Source organism: Astatotilapia calliptera, chromosome 17 (assembly GCF_964374335.1).
Source record: "Astatotilapia calliptera chromosome 17, fAstCal68.1, whole genome shotgun sequence".
Taxonomy (NCBI): Eukaryota; Metazoa; Chordata; class Actinopteri; order Cichliformes; family Cichlidae; genus Astatotilapia; species Astatotilapia calliptera.
The window spans coordinates 15,166,475-15,191,276 of record NC_137438.1 but is presented as its reverse complement, the minus strand read 5'-3'; the positions used below and the strand labels follow the sequence as shown (position 1 = coordinate 15,191,276).

Genomic DNA, 24,802 nt, shown 5'->3' with positions numbered 1-24,802 from the left:
AGTAGTTTACTTTCTTACTACCTGTAATTTATTGCAGGTTACTTGTATTTGCTTAATTGTTTACTACATTTTTGAGGTGTGAAAGAAACCGCAATTGAGCAAAATATGGGTGGGTGTGGTTGGAGGATGTGGTTGTGCATGCGCGATACGGGGGGGGAAAAATTTTTCTTGTAAAACAAAAGGGGGGCCTAGCAAAAACAGTTTGGGAACCACTGTGCTAACTGATTATCTTCACTACATTTTTCCTCTGATATATGTTCAACTTAAATCGAATCACTGTATGTTTGCCCAAGTCTGGTAATGTTTCTGGAAGCACAAGACCCCAGACATCTAATATTTATAATGGTTAGCCAATGTGTCGGGAAGCATGCATGCGACATAGGCAGGAAGCGAGCAACATGAAAAATGGATGAACTTCATCAGAAAGGAGCCCATCTTTTCCGAGACAGCAATAAGGAGGCCAGGAGTAGGTGATGGCAGGCACCTCTGACTAAGACGAGTTGCCTCTACCTTAGTGAGAACTGTTAGGGAGAGTTAGACTAAGAGTCAGAGCACAATGCTGCACAGTGAGATCAAAGTGTTGGTGGAGGGAGAGTTTCTGTATCTATGAGGGTCAGATACAGAAGCACAGAAACTATAAAACATATTTCCTCAACCAGGCTTTCTTAAAAAAAAACTTTAATGGGGATTTTTGTTCATATTCTAATATATGTAAAATATGTGTCTACTATCATTCTTGCACTAAAAACATTATTTACTACCTATCATACTTAAAATGTGTGACATTTGTGTAGGATGGCACAGTGGTGGCTAGAAAATGCAGCAGTAATATTGCTGGTTTACATATGGTCTTTTCCTGCAGAGTTGACCCATCTTTACCGAGTATTTAAGTCACACAGTAACTGCGTCACATCCACAAATGCACGTGCCCTTGTTTTTCTGCATTCCATCTAATGTTGGGTATTTATTCAAGTGAGTGTTATATACTGGAAGAATCAGAGACTGATGATATTTTTGAGATTCATTATTTGCATCATTTTGACAGACATTTCAAAGTTATATATTATGGATCTGAGACAAGCAGAAAATATTCGCTCACACAGACGCATATTAACTTGAGTGACATTTTATTATTAATCCATAGGGTTTAATATGATGTCAGCTCAACCTTTGCAGCTCTAAAAGCTTCAGCTCTTCTGGGACGGCTTTTCAAATGGTTCAGGATTGTGTTTATTGGAAATTTTGATCATTCTTGCAGAAGCACATTTGTGAGGTCAGACACTGATGTTGGACGAGATGGCTTGACTTGCACTCTAATTGGCAACCCACTCTAATTCATTCCAAAGGTACTCTGACCAGTTGAGGTCAAGACTCTATGCAGGTCAGTTAAGTTCACCAAACTTGCTCATCTATGCATTTATGGAGCTTCCTTTGTGCACTGGTAGGCAGTCGTGTTGGAACAGGGAAGGGGTATCCCCAAACTGTTCCCACAAAATTGGGATCATGAAATTGTCCAAAATGTCTTGTTAAGAAGTATTTAGAGCTTCTTTCAACTGGAACTGAAGAGGCGAGCCAAACTCCTTAAAATGTCCACACTTTTGCTTTTCTTTGTCTCATACTGCCTCCTAACACGTCTGCCCCCCATATAGAACAGATATATATAAATCTTATAAAGTTTTTATCTGTCTTGTATGAAACTTGTATGAAAAGCATACAAGAGTGAAAACACATATAAGATCCCTTGAAAAATTATATAATGAAACTTGTATGTTTTGTATACTTACTAAAAAAATATATGAAAGTAATGAGAAAGTGGCCACTTTCATGAGTAAATCATATATGTTTTTACTATTTCTTTTCCATATGGGCTCTCCTCTTCCTTTCTCTTCAACCAGCACTAGCAATTTCCACCAGCACCCAAATGGCCAATAAAACTGGAGGAGGTCATTGCTATTCCGGGACCTGAAAATTTACTGTATTATGATGACACTTGCCTTGTGATCCCCTGTGGCTGGGTGGATTAAAATAAAACCAATAATCAACTCTGCCTTGCAGTGGGATTGCTAATACTAAAACCTTTTTTGGGCAGAATTTCAAGGTTCTCCTTAAACAAAGTTAGAGGGAAAATGTAATTAGCTCTTTAATATAATTGAAGATATGCAGAGTGTGTGATCTGAACTCGTTAAAAGTTAATGGACAGAGAAGCAACCATGTGAAACTCCCTGGTGAACAGCTGTGGGCTTAAAGCTCTTTGATAATAAGATGTTTCTTTTTGATATGTATATAGAAAACTGAGGAGTAATTTAAGAAACACAACATTGTTATGAAGATATTTCCAGATCCCAAGAATTCCAAGAAGTTTTTTCACCCATCCAGTTAATTAATTAATTTAATTAACACAAGCAAACAAATAAGCTCAGACAATATTTTGAATAAGTAAGGAAAAAACGTTTTTAATTGTTGTATTATATAGCTGTTACTCCCAGCTTCATATTTTCCTCCCATGCCAAACTCAATGGTGAAGGGTCAGAAGGAAGTGCACTCCTGATATTAGTCATAATTTCTGTTTAAACCTTATCAAAGCACTCGAGTTAGAGCTTTGTCTCTGTGTTGCCTCTTAAGTGGCAGCGGGGAAAAGATAAATGCGCACAGACCCACCAACTAGCCTCCCCACACATAATGTCTGCATAAATATACATGCAACTACTTATGACACTTACATGGATATTTGCATGATCAAAAATGCTCAGACAGCACTGTCTATGGAGACCTGCATGTTTGAGTTTCCAAATAGTGGCTTACTGTATATGTGATTCATACATACAGTAGAATCTCATACAGATCACATGCATGTGTACGAATATCAATAAATGTGATTTATAAAGTAGGTCTCTTTACACCTCACAGTATTGTTTGGAAATGATGGAAACACGGGCTGATCCGTAAAACCTTTTGGTCCTAATCTGATAGGACACTGCTAAACAGCTAACTCTGGCCTTTTCCCCCCCGCTGTGTCTCCTGGCACACCGTCCACATTTCTATTACTGTGATTAGGGCTGCTCAATTAATCGAATTTTAATCTCGATTACGATCTGGGCTTTCAACGATCATTAAAAATGACTGAGCCGATTATTAGCCCCTCCCTCATGCTTTACTCTCGCGCACCTCTCTGCATTTCGAACATGTGTCACAACAATTAAGAGGACCTGAGGGAAGCTCGGAAAGCTAAGCAGAAGTTATTTGGAGAGGAGAGTGACTGCCGTTGGTTGAAAACAGAGGTAAAAAAAAAACTTCAGTGGTTTGGAAACATTATGGGTTCGCGGAGTCAGACGTGGATCAAGTAGACATAGTGTGTAAACTACTACGGTGTCTTAGCTGCACCACAGAGCAACACTGCAAAGTTCACTAAACATAGATGTTTACATTTTTTATTTATTTTTTATATTGCAAGCATTTGCACTGTTATCAGTATTTGCACACTATTTTATATTATTTTTTTGACAATCTTTAAAGTCATTATTCAATACATTGTTATTGTTAAATAAATATCGTCAAATAATCGAGATCTCAATTTCAGTGAAAATAATCGTGATTATCATTTTTGCCATAATCGAGCAGCCCTAACTGTGATCAATGTCACCATTCTTTACAAACTCCAATTCCATAGTCTTGGACTACAGTTTATAGCAATTTTTCTGATCTAGAGATGAGTAGAAAAATGAGCTAACCACATCCTGTGGCAAGTGGAGAAGTGGTTCGGTTCCATAACACTGAAGAGGCAGCTGATTATACTGATTAGTTATTTATTTTCACAAAGTATTAAAATAAGACAGTCTTACAAATTCCTTTATGTTTTAATCCTTTAGCAAAAGTAGGCCATCTGATGGGGCAGGTTTGAATACAGAGTGCAAGGGAGCTTTAATGTCTGCTGATATCCTTGTATTTACCATCTTACTGCGAAGACAGCCTCTGTTCAGACATGTTCCCCCTATCTTTCTATGTAATGTCCTGTACAAGGTAACAATAAAAAAGTATTTGTTTATTTGTTTATTTTGTCATTGCTTTTGCTTTTTCTTTCTTAACAGTACAGCTGTTGAGAACTATATCTGTTGTAGGCCAATATCAGCCAAAAATATCAACTAAAAACAGCCATTGTCCGGTTTTGCAATAAAGCACAAGTCTCGGTACACATAGGCATTAGTCAACCAGCTTGTTAACCCTCTCAAGGCAGGCGTTGCAGATTTGCAACAGTTAAAAGCTAACAACCTGATTACCCCACATACATATTTTATGAGTATTTTTTACTCAGAAGTACCACTGCAGGTATTCTTTTGTGCATTAGCAACAAAAACTCAATTTGAGCCTGAGAGGGTTAAATATTCCAGAGCAGTTCCTTTTGTTAAGACTGTGCTGCATAACTGATAACATTAATTGGACTTGGTGAACACAAACCTATTTGCTCTGTCCTCTATCTCTGTGTAGCGCGCAGACACACACACACACACACACACACACACACACAAATCTTTTTCCGTGACGTCAAACCCACTGAGACATCGCATGCTAGCAGACATCTCTGCAATTAATGTGTGTGCCCACTGCAGATGCCATTCCTTATTTACATATAAATTAAATATATAGAAACACGCCCACATATTCATAAACATACATGTAATGTGGGGAACGTGAAGTGCTACCACAGGCATATAAATTCACAAAGTATTTTTCAGGAAACACTTAACAGTAATTTGATTTCCATGCTCTATCCTGCATATGTGTATGTGTGTGTGTGTATGTGTATGCGTGTGTGTCTCAGACAGGGTTACCTATGTGAGATAAACCAAAAGCTCAGACTGCATTGCTTATCTATTTGGAAATACTGTGAATTCCAATATATGAAAGCATGACACATGCTGACTGACTGATAAGATATCAAGAAACACTGCTGCCCTTTCAGAATAAAGAAAAAAACAACCAAACAACAAATCCTCCCACCTAAAGGAAAATCACATAAACACCATATGCCGTCACATGGTCAGTATAGGGAAGGTTATTTTTAAAATGTATTCCACTACAGATTACAGAATAAATGCCCTAAAATGTATTTTGTAACGTATTCCGTTAAGTTACTCAATGAGAGTAACGTATTCTGAATACTTTGGATTACTTAATATATTATCATGCTTTTGACAACTACATGAATTTACTATTGCTGTGTGATTTATTACTATTACTGAAGGTTACTCACCATACCAATAGCAACTAGATTTTTAAATCTTAATATAAAATGAGTAACAGTAGGGTGGACATTAGGTAAGGCTGCACTTTTTGCAGCGATCTTGTATAGAAAACTATTCCATGCATGTATAAAACAGGTCCGCGGCTCTGAACCGTAGTAAAGGGACCTCTGGCTAATACCTCGGGTTCCGTGTCGGGCTCCGTGTCGGGCTCGTAGCTGAAAACTAGCTTTACTTTGTTCTCTGGGTCAACTTTGCTAGCGAGAGACAGAAGAAAAGAAGCTCCAAAGAACTTATTGTTTCAGAGGAAAACACAAACACAATGTACAGTCGAGTCTTAATTAGAGATGGCACGATACCACTTTTTTATGTCCGATACCGATATCATAAATTTGGATATCTGCCGATACCGATATGAATCCGATATAGTGTTTTTTAATCAACAAAGCTATTTTTTAAATATCTTGCTGCATTTTGTATAAGTTCATACTCAAGTTTAAAACAACAACTACACTAAAGCTATTCTGTTATACCTGTATGCAAAAAAAAATATTTCATAGTTCAGCAATACTGATCAATCTAATAAACTTAAACCTGCACCATCCTCCCTATTCTGGTATTTTAAAGAGTACTTAGCATAAATATTAAGCAACCTAACTAATAGGGTTCCAACTCCCAGCAACAACAAAAATAAATAAATAAAAAATAGGGAACCACCCCTCACGCTCCACCTCATGATGCTTAATCGACGTAATCAACCTTAATTTGATGCAGTGTGAAAAAAAATGCACAGAAATCAATTATTTTTCAAGAAATATTAAATAGATTCAACATCTTTCTTCAACAGAATTGCAGACTGCACAGATGGTACCTTCCCAAAGGAAAAAGTACTATAGCTTACTAGGGTATATACAGTATATATATATTAGACTTAATAGTTACTATATACAGTAATGGACTTCTATTCATTTTGCATCAAATTAAAACTTTGGGTGTCAGATAATTATTTATTAAAAGCTCGACATTTTAAATGAGAATAAGAAAGAAAAGTATGTCTTTGTGCCCCCTTTTCCCTGTTAATGCCCTATCGGCCCCCCTGGCTAAACTTTGCTAGATCCGCCCCTGCACAGTTACCAGCGTCAGCTACGTAGAAAAAGATCCTGGAGTAGAAAGTAATATTAAATAAATTCTAACAACAGCTGATCAAGCTTAAACGTGCTGCTGTTGTTCAGCCGCTGGTTTCCTCTTTCTGGTGCAAAGTGGGCCAAAAGCAAACTAGAGACACGGACTCGCGACAGAAAAGCCGATCAGCTGATCGTTAAGCAGTTTCATGATTGAAGTAGCAGCAAGAAGAGGCAGTCGCTCCATATATCGCTTGTTAAGCTTAATGCAGGAATGCTTTACAAACATTCAGAGATGGACTTACACACTTGCTTTACTTCTCTCGGGATAACTTTGTCGGAGATGAAATGCCGGGTTGCTAGCGAAGCTCCAAATGCTATCCAGACCACCGACCGGTCCTGCATGCCACAGCCGCTCTATCACGTGATGCATACTGCTCCGACGTGCTAACGTTCTGAGGTGAGTTACGGCGTGTCGCAAGTTTTGTGAGGTGCTTTCGTGATATTTAATGGATCGGATTACATTTTTTATTTTTCTCCGATATCCGATCCAGTAATTTAGGTCAGTATCGGACCGATACCGATACGTAATATCGGATCGGTCCATCTCTAGTCTTAATAGCTTACTTACAACTGGGCTCGTCAGGCACTGTTTTCGGCTGCAGTGGTTATTATTATATTTACATGCTTCCATCTCCCGTTTCTGCTTGATGACAAGTCGTACTTTTAGATTCTCCTTTTTCTCCTCCCCTCGCGCTCACAGACACATAACGTAGCAGTACGGACTGCACTGCCCATGAGGCTACATTATTCAGGGCTATACCTGTAACACTCTGCCTATTGCCTTCATATTAAATCATTTTTTGAATAATTAAAAAAAGATATTTCTTCACGTCATTGTGCCGCAAGTAGAGGTGACATGGGGTGCGAGATTGAGACACAGGCATTAGAGCCTCTTATTGCATGTTTTGTTTGGGTTTCCACCGGTGTGGAATTACCAAAAATAGGGCATAGCCTAACATATGAAACTGGAAATAACCGCCATGTAATCCATTTATTTCAACAAAGTAACTGTATTCTGAATACCACCTTTTTAAACGGTAACTGTAATGGAATACAGTTGCTCATACTTTGTATTTTAAATATGTAATGCTGGTACATGTATTCCGTTACTCCCCAACACTGCACATGGTATACCCTCATCACATCTTTTAAATGTCAGAAAATAACATCAAAGATGAAGAATCATTTAGGAGACATACTGATTCATTCCTGAATATTAATAGGAAAGACCTGGTTTAATAACAATAAGAGAGAGAGATGTGACAACAGCAGATTTTTGTTCAATACCTTGTAGGCAGTTAAAAAATGCAGTTAACTATATACAGCTTGAGATCATGACATCACCAGTGCCATGCATTATGAGAATGCTGTTCATGCAAGTAAGAGCTGATAATGTAGAGTAATATATGGAAAAATATGGTTTGGAAGTCAAACTGTGGACATTAAACTCATCATAATGGTGATGTGCTGTGTTGTAAAATTACACAACTCTACATATGGCTGTGATAGAAGCTTTACTCGATGAAGTAAATGGTAAATGGCCTGTATTTGTATAGCACTTTACCAATAATAATAATAATAAAAAACTTTATTTATAAAGCACATTAAAAAACTAAGGGTATACCAAGGTGCTGGACAAAAATAAAATAGAAAAAGGGAGAAGGGAGGGAAAAGAGAAAGTACCCGGCACGTATCAATTATAAAAACCTTGACAATCATAAGATATAAAAGTAGTTCACAAGCATAACGGATAAAAATGTACCAACGCACACCAAGTGTTAACTAGGTGGAAAGGCAAGATTATACAAATAAGTCTTCAGCCGTGATTTAAACAGTGGCATAGAGTCAGACGCCCGGATAGCAACAGGAAGGTTGTTCCATAAGACCGGGGCAGCTACACCGCGAGACTTCAGCCGAGAACGAGGCTGCTCCAGAAGAATTTGGGTAGCAGATCTAAGTGCTCTGACAGGAGTGTGTAACCTGAGAAGCTCATTGAGGTAGCTCGGTGCCAAATTATTAATGGTTTTGTAGGTGAAAAGTAATATTTTAAATTGAATACGGTATTTAATTGGAAGCCAGTGCAAGCCAGCAAGAACAGGAGTGATGGAAGAAAACTTCCACGCTACCTGTCAAAAGGTGTGCCGCCTCATTCTGGACAGTCTGCAATCTAACGAGAAGGGTGGAGGAAAGGCCAATGTAAAGAGAGTTGCAGTAGTCCAACCTGGAAGTCACGAATGCGTGAATTAGTTTTTCCAGGTCAATGTGCGGAATATAGCGCTTAGGCTTAGAAATGAGGCGCAGCTGATTAAAACTAGACCTCACAACAGCAGACACTTGCTTGTCAAATTTAAGCGAGCTATCCAGTAGTATGCCCAAATTACTGGCATAATCAGAAGGAGAGCTAGCAAAAGGCATCAGAGCAGTACACAGTTGGTCGCGGGGGATTTTACTATCAAACACCACGATCTCCGTTTTCTTTTCGTTCAGGACAAGAGAATTACTCTTGAACCAACCTTTAACCTCACGCATGCATTCACAAAAATAGTGAAAAGACATAGCAAGATCGTCAGTAATCTCAAAATAAATCTGTATATCATCAGCATAGCAATGAAAGGCAATATTATACTTCTCAAAAATTGCTCCAAGAGGGAGCAGATATAGCAAAAAGAGAATAGGGCCTAATACAGATCCTTGAGGCACACCACAGCGTACAGGTACCGAGGAAGATGAGAAGTTACCCAAATTAACCGAAAAAGACCTGTCAGCAAGATAAGATTTAAACCAGTTGAGGGCAGTGCCTCTTATACCCACAGTATGCTCAAGTCTTAGTAGAAGAATGTTATGATCAACCATATCAAAAGCAGAGGAAAGGTCCAATAAAACCAGGACCACAGAGCGTCCAGAGTCAGTGCTTACAAATAGGTCATTGAGAACTCTAAGCAAGGCCGTTTCAGTGCTGTGCCGTGGCTTAAAGGCAGACTGAAATTTCTCTGCAATGTTGTTCGCGTCTAAATACGCCTGAAGCTGAGAGAGCTGAGAGAGAACTAGTCGCTACTAGTCCCTAAGGACCCCAAAGCACTTTACATATGCAGTCATCCACCCATTCACACACACACTCACACACTGGTGATGGCAAGCTACATTGTAGCCACAGCCACCCTGGGGCGCACTGACAGAGGCGAGGCTGCCAGACACTGGTGCCACCGAGCCCTCTGACCACCACCAGTAGGCAACGGGTGAAGATAAAAAAAGAAAGAAAAGAAAGCAACTGAGACTGTCCAAGCTGGGGCTTCTGATTACAAGGCGAACTCCAAACTCTTGAGCCACGAAAGTAAGATTGCGGTGCTTTCCAACTTGGAAGGAGCAACAACGAGCTGAAGTCACAAATCCATGAATGCATTCATGGATTCAAATTTCTCATGTGATGATGGAAATGATTAAGTGTCACTAAGGGACAATCTTGACTATATGTTTTAATAAACTGGTGTTCTCCAACTTTTGATTTTAGAACTGAAGAAGTCTCCTGGATGATACATGAAATATGTTTAAAAAACTTAAGGAAGTTCAGTTGTTTTCTATTCAAGCTCTTCTGGTAAGCAGCTAAGCTGCTCGGGTCTAGGCTCAGCAAGAAAGTCCTATTCCAGGAACCAGGAATTTTCATTGTCTAAGAATAAAAAGGGAGTGGAGGCTATCCCAACAGGTATAGGGGAATAGATGGGATATACCTTGTATAGCTCACAAGTCCACCACAGGGCTAACACAGAAAGATGGACAACCTATTACACTCCCACCTTTGGGCAATTTATGAGTTAATCTAAGCCCACTTACTGTCTCTTTGTACTGTGGGAGGAAGCCACAGTACCCACAGAGAAAATACAAACTCCACACAGAAAGGGCTGTGCCAGATGGTGGATTTGAATCAAGCACATTCTTGCTTTGAGACAACAGTGCTAACCACTGCCCCACCATGCCATCAAAAAATAAATTAATTTAAAAAAAGAAAAGAAAAATCACATTTTGTTAATGAAGTGTAACTATAGAACACATGGCAACATAAAAGCACATTATATTAGTTTCAGATTCCAGCAGGAGACAAAACTCTCTTTGGGGTTATATCAGGAAGGACATCTGGTGTAAAAATCAAAACATGCAGAGATATGTGTTGTGGCAAAGGACAGTCAAAAGTAGTTCTACTGCTGTTTTGAGATTATTGTGAAACCTTGGCAAATGATCAAAACTAATTAGCCAAATAACCCTATTAAGAAGCCATCACCAAGGAATGTGCAGTTATTGTAAGGTTGTTGCCATCAAAACTAATACTAATCAACTAGATCATCAGTTCCTTAGATGCCAGGAGTGTATGAAAACTGGTGTTTAAACTTCATGCCAAAAATACAGCATTTGTGTACTTCATTCAAGGCCAAGTCTTTTAGATTTGGCCTTTTAGACTTGGCCTTAAGGAAAGTAACTAAAAAGAGCAACAAGCTTCACAATGTGTATATTATGCAAATGTGTTCCACGCTGATGTAGATAACTCAGAATCAGGCCTGATTTTATCTACATCTGATCTACATCAACTGAAGGCAAATCACACAGTTTGATTCAGGCAGTGTGTATTGTCGAAGAGAATACCCACTAAACAATGGATGTCGGATAGACATGCAGATCATATCTATATTGGGTCAGGTGGTCCATGACCAATTCTGGACACCTACATGATGTCCAAACTTAGTCCACAATTTGGATGTCCAACCATGACACAACCTAGACTTCAATCCGATTCAGTAAAAAGGACTACATGTTATGGTCCCTGATAATGCATTGCTTTAGATGGAGAGACTCTTGAGGGATGGCTGTTATGAGGAAAGGCAGCCCAGAAATATTGCCAGCAGCACACAGCGTCGTGTGCCTCAACTTTCGGTCTTTTACCCAGGTTAATCTGCCATTTTCCTTCCTTGGTTAGGTTTAGGGATTAGAGATCTGATCTAGATTATCATTTTAAAATTTGGGACACATCGTCAGTAGTGGACCTTGGATTCATCGGGTGTTTCGGCCATTATCACTGTGTGTGTCACTGGTTTATGTTAAATTGTTATTTAACATAAACGTAGCGGGGCGACCATGGCTCAGGGGGTTGGGAAGCGGATCTGTAACCGGAAGGTCACCGGTTAGATCCCCGGGCTCTCTGTCCTGGTCGTTGTGTCCTTGGGCAAGACACTTTACCCTCCCGCCTACTGGTGTTGGCCAGAGGGGCCGATGGCGCGATATGGCAGCCTCGCTTCTGTCAGTCTGCCCCAGGGCAGCTGTGGCTACAACCGTAGCTTGCCTCCACCAGTGTGTGAATGAATAGTGGTATTGTACAGCACTTTGGGTGCCTTGAAAAGCGCTATATAAATCCAATCCATTATTATTATTTCTCTCATCATATTCTTCTCTTTGAATGCAATGTTCAACATTTGAAGTTTGGACTGGGTGCATTATTCTTTAACACATAACTATTTCTGTAAAGAAAACATGCGCCCTCCACCCTCTGAAGACATGGGATTACAGAGCCTATAGATGTAAAACCATTATAAAGACGACATCTAAAATGAGTGTAAGTTTGACTTTGAAAAGACGTCCACAACAACCACATTTAGACTATAAATAGCCCATACACGGAGGTCCTATGGACGTTTACACTAGACATTGAGCAGACGTTGAAAAATAGGTGCAGCCTGGCGTTACAATTAATTAATAAATTAGTTAAAGAAATGGAATAATAATGATAATAATATTCTCCTGATTTGTCTCTGTCAGACCGATATATATTGTGGTGTATTTAAATCACCTGATAAACATGAATTTCACTATTACTAAATTTAGCTACAAAACATCTTAAAGTTTGTCTGAACCTTAGTTGGCGTCTTTATAGCAAAACCAAAACATGGAGGTGGGTCCCAACAATATGGCTATGTGAAGACATTTAATCCCCCCATCTATCATACAAACACACACACACACACACACATAAATAGAGGAGAAAACCTAGCATTACAGTTGGCCTGCGGTCAATAGATGTTAGCTGTAGTTACCTTAATGGTATCTAATCAGTGCTACCCCCACCTGTATAGGAAGCCATCAGACTGTGACATACTCCAGGGAAGGTGGGAATGTAGGATTTGAGCATTGCACTGTCAGCCCATGACCTGCATCAGCAGTTTTTATAAATAGAACTTCTTTCAATCATTAATCCAATTTAAAAAGCAACAGCAGAAAGCTGATCTGCTGCATTAAACAGAAAACTGGACAATATCATGTCACCTTTGAGCTCTGTGTCTGTGTGTGTGATTAAATGCTTCTGCCATCACTAAGCAAAACTACAGACTGCAAATATTTATTAGATTAGAAAATTTAAAAAGAGGGGCAGGTAACTAATTAATTGAGGGGGGTTCAAGAAATGATAGTGAAATTATCTTCAGCTTAACGTTGTGCCTGGCTAATTAAAAACCAGATTAGTTTACTTTTGAAAAGCTTAACTCATTCACCGTCTCCGTCTGGCAATTCCCGATGAACACAAAAACACAATCCTGTGCTGACTGATTTAATGCCTCCATTGTTAGTGAACATTGCTGCAACAGCTGCTCAATGTCGAGAATGTTGAGTCTTTGCAGCGATATAATCACAATTTGGTTGTAGACTAAAATATTTTTCTGCATCATTTGCTTTTGGTGAATGAATGTATTTTCCAAGACTAAAAGTATTAGTATCGATATATAACATTTCCTGCAAAAATATTGCAAATTATAATTGTATTTTGGATTTGAGGATATAATCCTCCTTTTTTCATTGGTATGCTTTACGTGAGAAATATCTGCCAAATATAGTAGAAGAAAATGTTTTTGTGTGTTTGTTTTGCTATTTTGATGAGTGCCGTGGTTTTTACAACAGCCTTTATTACTTTCCTTTTTTTAATGTTATTTATTAGCGTCCAGTATTTATTGATATCTATGTTATGTGGTTAGAAACATAAACCACCGAGCTGACTTGATCCCCCACCCCCAGATCTTACCTCCACTGAAGACAATTGCAGTGACTGCTGTGTCTGTCTAAACATCTGTGTGCACTTGAGGATAATGTGGGATGCGATAAACCAGGATTTTCTAAGGTTTAGCTCTGTGCTAATACCATACTATCACAATGAACAGATGGGAATTACCAACTTCAGGTGTTGCCTGTGTATCTATGTATGCATGTTTGTTGCTCCGTGACAATGACAACTGCCACAACTGCCTGAGACTCTGAATGTCTACAGGACTACGAGTCAACTGCTTTCAAAAAGTATGTCAAAAAGTGTTTGTTTTTATTGTTTACACCTGTGCTAATTCTCCCAAACCTCCACACATGGCATAAGCTCTCCATATGGTAACAATAAAAAAAAACTAAACTAAACTAAAAAAAAACTAAAACTGACATTAAAACAAGACTGAAACTTTTTAACTGAAAACTAAATATTGTCTGGGTAACTTACAGAAAATAAACTGACAACAAACTAAAATTAGAATTAAATGAAAAATAAAAAACTATTAGAAAATAACTCTGATCACAGAGGTTTCTTCCTGTTAAAAGGGAGCTTTTCCTTCCCACTGTCTTGCTTATAGGGGGTCATCTGATTGTTGGGGTTGTCTCTGTTTTCTCTGTATTATTGGAGAGTTCTTACCTTTTACAATATAAATTAAAGTAATATATTATTATTAAGAAAGGGGGGAAGTAAAACTAAATAAAAGACAGTAAAGACAAGCTTATGTATAGGTTCCCCAATTCTAAAGCCCAGCAAAGCATATCCAAAGAAGACAAGTGGGGATAGTACTAACTGTGACAATTAAGATTCTGTGTTGCTTTGCCCTGGTTTCTCACACTTGAGTTTGTCTTTGATTTTTTTTTCTCACTTTCATTGCTCCCAGACTTCAATAATTCTTCTTCCAACCCACCCCCAAAATCCCTGTGTTGAATTCAGCAACATGCATAGCTGTGTCTGTGATTAAATCCCTGAAACTGGGCCACAGCCCCTCTGTACCATTTTTGGAAGTTATCTGCTTTGGTTTCAGCCGAATGAAAAAACTACGAACCACCAGGGAGCAGGTTCCCCATTTCTACATTTCTAAATTTAAACTGCAATCCTAATCATTGTGGCATTCTCTCCTGCAGGCTTAAAGCTCAACACTGCACAGACACACATTTTTATACCAGTCTTATGCCTGGATACTACCAGGCTGTTTCGTGTCCTCCAAAACCCCCACCACACCACCACCCACCACTGGCTTCTTGCCAGCGTTGCAGGAATGAGCCAGTGTGTTTGATCTTTTGTGGCAGCCACGTTCTTCTTTGAGAGGGAAAATGCGCTACTGGTGCAGCAAGATTCAGAAAAAAGCTTTCAGCCACCAAAGCTGCACTGACAAAGTGTTTGTTTGTCTGTCTCTCTGTGTGTGTGTGCGTGTATTGGAGAGGAAGAGATTACATGAAGAGAGCTTTTAGGATAGAGAAAGGAATGGGAAAGATATTACATAACTTTTCAAGCAGCATCGCAGGCATGAAGAGATATCATTCTTCAGTGAGTTACATTGCAAAAATAGCCAAAAGTCCTTAATGTAAAGTAAGATGAAGCTATAGTTCATTGTTGAGTCATTCTCAAGTCCTTGTAGTTATGTATTGAGGACAGTCTTCTAAGCTAAAAGCCACTATAAATGACCATGATTTACTTCATACTCCACGAAAACCATGATGCTTGCAGTTCAGAAGTACATAAAAAGAACCCTGTGTAACCTTACTGGCAACAGCTGGACTCTGCTGACTTGGTCCAAGCACACCACGCAGGTGTTATCATTCCAGCGCGGCACACAGACCCGCCGTGTTCCCTCGCCGGAAACAAGCATCGAAGGCGTTGGAAAGGGAGGGGGGATGAGTGAGTGCCTATCAGTGTAAGTGTATGTGTATGTGTGTGCGTGTCCATAGTTCAGCGGAGACAGTGTCCTTCGCTCTATCAGTCTAAGTAAACAGTCTGCCAGCCAACCCAGGTGGCCTTCATGGGACGGGAAGAATAGTCATCACACAGTCGTTATCAGGGAGTTGTTTTGGTGGGCTCCAGCCTTGGGCCTAGCAGCTGGAGCCGTGGTGTCCAAATGTTGAATATTGTTGATTTCTCCCTTCAAAGTGCTGTCTGGCAGGAAACCATAAGAGGGATGTGCTTAAAGACAGCTGGGAGGAAGGTCCAAGTCCAGGTAAAAACAATATGCAGTGCGTACTGGACCAGAGCACAAAATTTCACACACTGGTAAAATCATCAAAGGAGAATTTGCTCCAGGCCCTGGAACATCAGCAGTACCTAACAGAGGGGTTAGACACAGACAATTCACACCAGGAGCCAAAGGACTTGTAATACTTCCTTCTTCTAACTCAAAGTCATCAATTGGCAAGGACTCTTTGTGGTTGTATGGTAAGTGGGAAATGTGGATTATGAGGTGGTGCTGTCTCTCTTCCACAGCATGTCTTTCATCCTGTTTTCCTTCTCTCACCCCAACCGGTCGCAGCAGATGGCCCCGCCCCTCCCTGAGCCTGGTTCTGCCGAAAGGTTTCTTCCTGTTAAAAGGAATTTTTTTCCTTCCCACTGTCGCCAAAGTGCTTCCTCATAGGGGGTCATATGATTGTTGGGTTTTTCTCTGTATCTACTGTACAATATAAAGCACCTTGAGGTGACTGCTGTTGTGATTTGGCACTAAATAAATAAAATTTTATTGAATTGAATTGCTACACAAAGTTGAGGCCTGACGTGCCAAATTCAAAACATTTTTGATATCTCCGCCTCACACCTTTTAGGTGGCTATGAAACGCCAGCCCAGAGAGCAATTTGCTCTCTTCACTGCCAGGCCATACCACCCTCTATGACACCACACTGAAACTTTCCCAGGTGTGACGGTGTATTCACAGCCCTACAGGTTACCTGAAGACAAAAAAGTGATTCAAAACAAATTGGTTGCTATACTGGAGATTGGAGTAATAGACCAGTCTCACTAGTTCTAGACATGAAGACAGATTAGTTTGAAGATTAGTCTACCTTGACATTGTCCCTCTGTGGGACACTCCCACAGGGCTTAAATTTGGCAGTCTTCACCATTTGACCTTAGAACTGAAGAAGCTTCTTAGATGAGACACGAAACGTCTTTAAGCAACTTAAAGAAGTCCAGACGCTTTTCTTTCCAAGCTCGTTAGACTACAATGACCTGGATGACTGAGAACCTCCACAGACATTAGTCTATAAAGTTCTGTGTAGACTAACACAAGATAAATGAAGTCTAACAGTTTGCTTATTCAATGCACCAGTTTGACAAGCTGCTGGTCTGGTTGGGCCCTGCTTGTTTTTTAATGCTGGATTGGGCAGATTTCTTTGTCTAAAGAGTCCAAGGAAACAAACTGTGTTCTGAATGGTTTATAGAAATGCCTGGACCTCTCTGTAGTTTGTATGTTATCTCTGTACCTGTGGGCTCACTGTGTGTACCTTGAAAGTGTAACTTGTATTGGTAGTGACTGGCAATCGATCCATGGTGTACAGGCAGTAAGCAAAGAAAATGCATGGATGCAAGTTATATTGTGTTAACAGTTTCTGACAAAACATTCAGCTACTAGAGTTTCACTTTTTTGTTCATTTATTTCTGAAAATAATAATAAACACAAAACAAACATGCTGAGACAACCACACGTCTTTCCTATTAGAATCATTTGATGTGACAACAGAATTTAATAACAGAATATATTTAGTACATTAAAATAAAAATAATATCCAAAATATAAATCTGTATTAAAAAGAAGCATCTATTATATAAAAAGAATAAAGTAAAAGAATACTAATTACTCCTAAAACACTATAATTTATTGTGGTTATTTCCACAACTTTGAGACTGTGAAGTAAAAGGCAGAAGCTAGAAAAGAAGTGAAAAAAGGCCTTTAGAAGACAAATACTACTCTGACACTCTGTGACTGTTTAAAGACAGCAATTTTAACCCTGCATCTAGTGGGCTCTGACACTTTTATTCTTTATTCCTGACTCTCACTGTGACAGTGATTGCAGCAAGCGATAGTTCCTCTGTCCTCGTCACGCTCCTGTCATCTCCCGCTTACTTACTCTAGTATTTGATAGTGATGGGCCCTGTTGTGGAGAGCAGGAGTTGAGCATTTTTAGTCCATGAAGATCTTCTCTCATGTCAATCCCTTTCTAATATCTTTCTCATTTTCTTTGTCTCTCTGCTGTCAAGTTTTTAGAGTTTTAGCTGTGTTTCTGGACTCTTTTGAGCGAAACATCACCCTTAACTGACTCTGGATTTGAGGAGATTTGCTGTCTGCCATGAGCACGGGGCTATCGGCACTGTCATCAAGCCTCTCACTGGAATGGAAGTGTGATGGTTTCCACCCAGATCCATGAAGGTCATGATAAAAAAAAAAAATCACTCAAGCATTAATTTTGGAATTACCCACAGATCAAAAACACTGAAAGATGTGGAATGAATGATAAGTGAGTGAGGGAGACACAAAGACACTGCTCTCATGGGGTTCAAAGCGTTTTTATTTATTTATTGCTGCTGCCTTTTTCAGTTCTAAAAGCAAGTCAAGTCTGGTTATTATTTCTACAATTGAATACAGGGGAAAATGAGAAATACAATCATGAGTAACAGCAGCATTGGAAGGAAGAGAGGAAAAAGTGAGCATAGGGGGCTTTCGAAATACTCTAAAGATATATAATATGTGGGATATATAACAAAATTTCCCATAGAGAAAACAACTTGGAGGTAAGATTAGATAAGAGGGCAAGGGAGAATTGAAGAAGAAAAGGATACAAAAGAGAGTGATTCACTCAAAAAAATGAAACGTTGACTTTAAAATTATTTTGTCAACAGGTTCCACGAAATTGAATTATGTTAGTTTAAAGCAAAAATCTTTAGTTCATCTAATTTAAAAAAAACTACTTAAGATTAACAAGACATATTTAAGACTAACTAAATCAAGTTATGTTGTATGAACATAGATGATATATTTTCAGGTTAGATAGTTTAGATTAGTTACTTCAACACATTTCTTATTTGTGGCAGTAAAATGTTAAATTTAAGTTAGATTAATTCAAATATTATATTTTCAGCCACCTTGTGCTTTATTAATTAGTTTTACATAAATCTATTTTGTCAACAGGTTCCACACAAATGAATTAAGTACATCCAACTTATTTTTTAAAATTTCTTTTATTGCCAACACATTCAGTGAGCATTAGTGTAAACCCAGTCCAAAATAAAACACAACAGCTCATTAGGGTTAGTAATTAACAGTATGTAGACAGATGCAACATCAAGACTTTAAATTAAATGTCTGTATCTACCAGAAATAGAAGGAAAAAAAACGCATTGAAGATCACATAACACATTGATAAGATGACACTTGAGTTATGCACATGTGATGCTAGTAAGGTCTGTGAGTGTTTTTTTCTTTTAGTGTCTAAAATGGATAGCAAAGTTGCTATTTGCAATGATTGCTCAGGGTCAGTCCAGTAACACAATGCCAATGAAGTGCTTTCCTTTAACAATGCAAAGTGAAGTGTCCACCTCAACAGCCACAATTTAAAAAATTTTTATGTAACAACAACAACAATAATAATAATAATAATAATAATAATAAATAGTCCACTGATATTAGCAATCAAAGAAAATCACATCACCATCCCAAATAAAACTTTAACAAAACATGCCAACATTATGGTCTAACAATAAAACAGCTTGTCAGCGTTCAGTTTTTTTGCAACAGGACAGCAGTAACCATTTAACACTTGCCACTGTCAACATTTATTTTACCAGTGTTTGGGCAAAAAACTTCAGATGTAAACATTTTAACATGGAAACAATTGTTCGTCTTTAAAAGTCCACAAAATATACATTCACCCTGCATTCCCAACTTGGATGATCTGATATCCTCGTGTTGGTGTTGTTCCCAGACCATCATGAAAATGTTGTTCCAGGTTCAACATTGCAAGTGACCAATCACATTGTTGTGACGTTATTCTTTTGCGCGCCAAGCCATTCGTGCATTTATGAAATTCCAATGTTGCAAGGACAATATCAATTCTGCTTACTGTTTATTAAAGGGTTACGGTTAGGGTTAGGGTCAGTTGATCGGCGGACAGAGGCGGTTTCACGCAGCTTAAGTACAGTTTTTTGTTTTACGCCGGTTTTTCCCGAAGTCGCAAAAGTATGACGTCACAACATTCTGATTGGTCACTTGCAATGTTGATCCTGGAACAACATTTAGTATGATGATCTGGGAACAACACCAACACGAGGATATCAGATCAACCTCCTAACTTACCCTTATTTTTAGTATGTATTGCAATTACCTTTACAATGCACGCAATGTAACACAAACTGAATATGAACATATTTCCACCTCATAACAATATGCCTTGAACGCTAATATACACACCACCCTTCAACATTTCTGGTGCAGTATCATCTCTCAATTGAATCCTTTAAATCTCAATACTTTTGATTGTCTCTTACTAGCCCCCCCACAACAGTAAAATCTCTCAAATTGTAGTAGTTTACAAACTTTTCAAAATGTTCTAAATTTCTCTTAAATGTAATTTTCCCGTTATCTGTCATTTACAAATTACCATTTTATTCCCATTCAGCCTCCGAAAAACTTCTGTCCATCTGACAGAACATTCATCATCCAAATTAAAGGTTGGCTTATTCATTCAGTGTATTCTTGAGCAACTGTACCTTGGTCAAGAGTCTGCTGACATACAGATGAAGGAAGAGCTTCTGAAGTACTTCAAAGAAAGCTTTCAGTCTTGAGGTTAACTGAGATTCAGTGCATATATTCCACCCATTAAGAGTGCACATGCAGAGGCCAGGTCTTCCAGGTCATGCAGGACACACTAGATGGTTATACCCACATCGGCTGGCATCAGCTCTTTCGATGGTAAAGATAGCAAGGGTAATTTGTTCCAGCTCCCTCTGAACAGCTGTAGCTTAGACACATGAAAAAACATAGAAAAATGGCATCCAGATTTTAAAAAAGAAAGAAAAAGGGCCAAAGCTACCCTTTAATGACGTAAACACAATATTAGGAACATGCACCCCAGTGCGCCACTATTTCAGACTACAGATTCAACGATAAATATAAATATTTTGGGTATACAAAAAGATTTCCCAAAACATTTAAACAGGTTCCATGCAAATTACAACAACAACAACATTACAACATGCAACAACATTAGTTATTCAAAATTTGGTTTAATACAGATAAAAAACTAAACTAAAATTACCAACCAATTATTCTTTGAAGAGGATGCTTGGGTCTTCATTCAGGTAAAAAGGTAGTGCCCTGAGGACACACTCCCTCCCCTTTTCAATAGTTTCCTTCTGTAGAGAGTGGCAGAGATACAGGAAGAGAAAACAGATATACTTTAGGATGACAGAAACTCACATTATACGCAAAATGAATGACATAGCCACTGCACAGATAGACATGTACACAAGACCAACTAATCATCACATGGACATGAATAGTTAACCTGTTGGGCAGGGTTTCCACCACATTATATATGTCCATAATGGAGGTAAAGACAAACTAATACATCATCTTTTTTGCATTCAAAACATAACATAAAAACATTCACTTCTGGTTTAACCTAAATCAAGGGATCAGATTTTACATATGTTTAGGTAATTTAAATTTTCCAACGTTTTGAGTACCAAACTTTGTCTTGCTTAATATAAATGTAAGTGCACTGTGCAGCTACCATACACTAGCTGTTTAAATTTGAAAATGATCTTATTAGCCATAATATTTTGCTACCAACAGAATAACGCACCTGTGTGGCTGGGGCCAAAGTTTGTCTAATTTTCTTCCCTGCAACGCCTCCTTTTTTCTTGAAGACTTTTATGAGCTGGTCAGTGTATTGGTCAAGTTGTGTAAAAAGCCTTGGAACATGTGCAGCAGTAGTAATCCTCACATATTCTGCTTCCACCTGAAAATATGTCAACAAACACAACATACTGTACTGTAAATATACATACTATATGTACACATATACAAACTAAAACTAATGTAGTAAGACCTCATTAAAGCTATAATTTTAACACAAACATTTACACAAAATGCTAATGGAGCCATTACAGCTTTTATTGTTATTTATCAAGTTCCAAAAAATATTGATCACAGCTGATCTGAAAAGAATTTCATGCCTCAGGCCCTTGAACTGCAACCTTTACCATGGTTCAGATGTGGAGAAGAAATAACAGGGGCATGGGATGGGTCTCAAAAGAAAACTTAACTTATAAAACAGTTTTGTTTTTAAAAGTATAACAGTTCACATACCACATACAAGCTCAGCAATACCACATACACCACATCAGTATAGGAGGGAGCAGGTAAAGGCAGGATCTGAGATTTATAAAGTAAAACAAGAAATTCATTACTTAATTTCAAGAAGCAAATTATTGTTTGAATTACAACTAAATAAAATACTACTCAGAAGAAAAGCAAGAGATTGACACTGCCATGTGCTAACTTTCTATAGAAGCAATTATCACCAGGTCTGTCGACCTCCATTGTCTGTCCACTCATATGTCTTGAATAATTTTATTAAAAAAATTAAGTGTGTACTTTCACACACTGTAATTTATAACTACATTGATATGTATAACTCCGCTAGGAAACATGCTGTATTTACAGACCATTTTTACATAATACAGATTACTGATAGAGCAGAACAATGGTGTCACAGTGGCTTTCGCCCTTGACTTTTTGGATTTTAAATGTCACTTTATGCTATCCTTGCTATCCTATTCGATATTTCCGACTCTCGGATTACAGAAAAGGAATCCCAAGAAAGCAAATGGAAAAATAACCCCTTGAAAGAATAACCCCATGAACCCCTGTAGCTAATCCCTTAATAAAACAAAAAACAATAAAAATGTTTCTTACACAGTCCACAAAATAAGCATGTCCAGGACCCAGTAAAACTAATGTAAAACAAGCGCACGCAAACGATAAAACATGTCTTGTAAGACAAACGCAAAATATAACCATGCTGGACATATAGATACTACACAACATAGTCAAAGAAAAAAGTGGTCTTACCTCTCAAAGAAACAGTAGCTTGGCGCCAAAACAGCCTTTTTCAGTTAAATTTGAAGTCTTGCGCATGAGCAGGTACAAGCCGTGAAACCTTCTTGTTCTGCGCGGTTTCATTACAACTGTTTTTGCATTACTGCCTCCTTGTGGATATACAAGGTATATCGATCCTAATTGACTTAACTTAAATGTTATGCGATCAAGTAACACATTAGTATTATGTACGTTGAATAATAGACACAATTACGTAGACTTGATTAGAAAAACATATGTTAACTTAACAAAAACATATATTTTAAGTAAAATGAAAATAAATAATTAATATACACTGAACAATCCACCTCATTCATTTTTTGAGTGTTCCTTTAGAGGCAGTGCTATAGTAGAATGGTGTTTTATTAAACAAGAAAAGTAAGGAGGAGTTCAACTAGAAGGAGGTGAACCAGAGAGCTTTAAAGTGTTTATACTCTGTATGTGTGTGTGTGTGTGTGTGTGTGTGTGTGTGTGTGTTCTGAAACAGCATGTAATTGAATTTCTCATGTACTCAGTGAGCAGGCACACAGCCCAAGATGCATGGGTCTTCAAATGCAGGGTGACAAATTCACAAATGAATGCAACCAAATATAGAAAAAGAGACCCCATGCAACAAACATGTATCTACCCCAAAAAGCATCTTTCGATTTTAAATGTTATCTATATAACAGGTGGAAAGCACTGTATGCTATTTTTTATGATTTTCCTGTGTAAAGAGAAAATGAGTAGACAGAGTGACAGAGAGGAAGGTCGAGGCTAAATGATGAAAAACAACAAAACTGGGTTAAAGACAGAAAGCACAGCAGAACTGAATAATGGAGCAGAGGAGGGAAGAATGAAAGAGACAGCTGCACAGAAAGATGGAGGTAATGAGTGAGGAAAAGTGAGAAATGGGGTCAGACTGCTCAAATAATGGACGTGTGCAACAGTGCAAGTAAGGAGCAGAAAGCTAACAAAGACAAGGCAATCGCTCTGTCAGTCAGGGGCAGAATACCACTGAATATCTCTGGACTCACAGTAGAGATCTTGATTTTTGGGGGAAATTCTAACCTAGATCTCTTGCCAGGATGTGCACATATTAATGTTATTTAAATTTGTCAATTTAGTATTTTTTATTTTATTTTAGTATTTTTTTTATATCTGTCTAATTATTCAATCAGATTAACTGACACTCAGGAGATCCATTTTGAGATAATGACCACTTTAACCAAATTTTGCAACAGATGGAAAAATGGGTGCACACAATAGCATTTTGAGTTTATTTTGTATGTCTGACTTCTTATGATGCATTAGAGTAATGGTAAGTTCTAGTGTTATTATTTGTTTGTCTTACTTGGGTTTTGTTTAAAGTTTCATCCATGCTCCCTTTTTATGTGTTATTTTCTGTTTCCTGTGTAAGTCGCTTGTCCTCTATGTCTGATTTTTAGTTATGTCTGTCCCTCGTTTCCATGTCCCTCTCCTTGTGTATCATTCTGTCTCCCCAGGGTCCTGGCTAGACCCTCCATGATAACACCAAGGCCTGGAATGGCGCAGATACGTCTGCAGCCTGTCCACAGCTCGGACACAAGCATTTCACTAAATGTTGTACTGTGTATGTGACAAATAAAATTTGAATTTGAGTTTGAATTTAGTCTTATGTGTTTCATGTCTGCGTTTTTTATGTCATATTGTAAAGCTGTTGTCACAGTCTTCGCGTCATTATGTTTCCTGTTTTATTTTGACAGTCTCGTGTTTCCATTTTCAGTGTGTTTAGTTTTGCTTCCCCTGTGGAATCATGTTCATTTGTTCAATAATAAAAAATAGGACAGTCAATGAGATTCACATCAAATTCAGTACATTCACGCTGATGCTTGTCAGTTGCAAAGATCATCATCCACGGGCACAACTGTATAAAAATGTGTATTTGCCAGATAAAAGAACTTGCCAGAAACTTTTGGACATCTCACCATAAATCAGTAAAATATACTGAGAATCTGCTCAGGCAGACGCATTTCTCTCTCCAACACAAGAAAGAATAAGTAGTAAAGATGAGGGTAAAATGGTGGAATAGAAGAGCAGTGATATGAAAGAGACACACATCACTTGGCTGCATGAGCTAAGCATTATTGTGTGTCTGTGTGTGTGTGTTTCAAAGCTGGCATAATGAGGCAGGGGCAGTTCAGGGGCAGTTCAGCTTTACCCTGGAGTACAACAGAA

At 38.3% G+C, this 24,802-nt stretch overlaps 1 protein-coding gene and 2 long non-coding RNA genes across 6 annotated transcripts in view; 1 reads left to right on the top strand and 2 right to left on the bottom strand.

Annotated features, from left to right (window-relative positions):
• LOC145421365 (phosphatidylinositol 3-kinase regulatory subunit alpha-like) overlaps window positions 1–24,802 on the bottom strand; it is a 98,372-nt gene that overhangs the window by 56,316 nt on the left and 17,254 nt on the right. The gene's annotated exons all lie outside the window — the stretch shown is intronic.
• On the top strand, window positions 17,699–24,232 carry LOC145421366 (uncharacterized). Its single transcript, XR_013902700.1, has 2 exons — window positions 17,699–17,875; window positions 24,091–24,232. It is a non-coding gene; the product is annotated as an uncharacterized LOC145421366 (long non-coding RNA).
• LOC113009057 (uncharacterized) lies at window positions 18,521–22,543 on the bottom strand. 2 transcript variants are annotated; one of them, XR_013902699.1, is made up of 4 exons: window positions 21,815–22,543; window positions 21,309–21,464; window positions 20,764–20,856; window positions 18,521–20,456 (listed from the first exon to the last, which is right to left on the bottom strand). It is a non-coding gene; the product is annotated as an uncharacterized LOC113009057 (long non-coding RNA). The 2 variants fall into 2 exon arrangements; XR_013902698.1 differs by having other exon boundaries at window positions 18,521–20,462; window positions 21,815–22,541.